This window comes from Gavia stellata, chromosome Z (assembly GCF_030936135.1).
Source record: "Gavia stellata isolate bGavSte3 chromosome Z, bGavSte3.hap2, whole genome shotgun sequence".
In the NCBI taxonomy this organism is placed as follows: Eukaryota; Metazoa; Chordata; class Aves; order Gaviiformes; family Gaviidae; genus Gavia; species Gavia stellata.
The window spans coordinates 27,994,929-27,995,803 of NC_082637.1; positions in this window are offsets into that span (position 1 = coordinate 27,994,929).

Genomic DNA, 875 nt, shown 5'->3' on the forward strand with positions numbered 1-875 from the left:
CTGCAGTAGATTAAAAGATACATATATCTTTCAGAAAGCCTTCAAGTTACTTGTCAGTTCTACGATATTGCCTGCTTCCCAAATGTTCGAAGAATATCTCACTATCTTGCTTAGAAATTGCTGGAATGATTGACATTACCTGAACCTAAGGCATTACCTGTCCTTCCATATCTGTTTGTCTTCCTGGGCCTATAAGGCAAGAAGAGTTGAGTAAGTGGAGGGAGACTGATGTTGACCACTATGTGAAGGGTTCAGGGTATTGAGCTGGAGTGTTCAGGGCATCATCTCAGCTTGGGCTGTGGGTGAGGTAGTTCAGGGGGGAAAAAAAATCGCAGTGTAGCTTAGTCATTCCTGTGTCATTCTGTAAGAATTTTGTACTGAAACAAGCTGATAAGCTCCAAAACAATACAGTGTGAATAAGAAGGAGGGATTGACACAGGAATGTATCTGTAAAGGAAGGCTTCTGTTATTCTTGATATATCTGTTTCTTTTTTTTCCTCCAGCAGTGTATTTTAGTTACCACTGATGTAAAATTTTATATTGTATATATCATGAAGCATTAGGTATTAAACTTATTCAATCAATGTAAAACAAGAGAAAACTTTTATATTGTTGCTTTTGGTTTTCCATTGTTTTCTTTTAAAGCCGATGGAAGTCTTTTCATGGTTTTGAGTATGGTTTGCATCCGGCAGTTTCCTGCCCTGCATTGTATAATGAGACTATATGATCAGTTTAGCCCACCAAATGGGCGTTGATGTAGTTTCTACAGCAGAATCTCTGTTTCTGGGGAAAATGTTGGTGAACATACAGTAAACATGTTGGAACTGAAAAATGAAGTTCAGCTTCTACTGTTTTATAGACTAACTTTGTGCAGA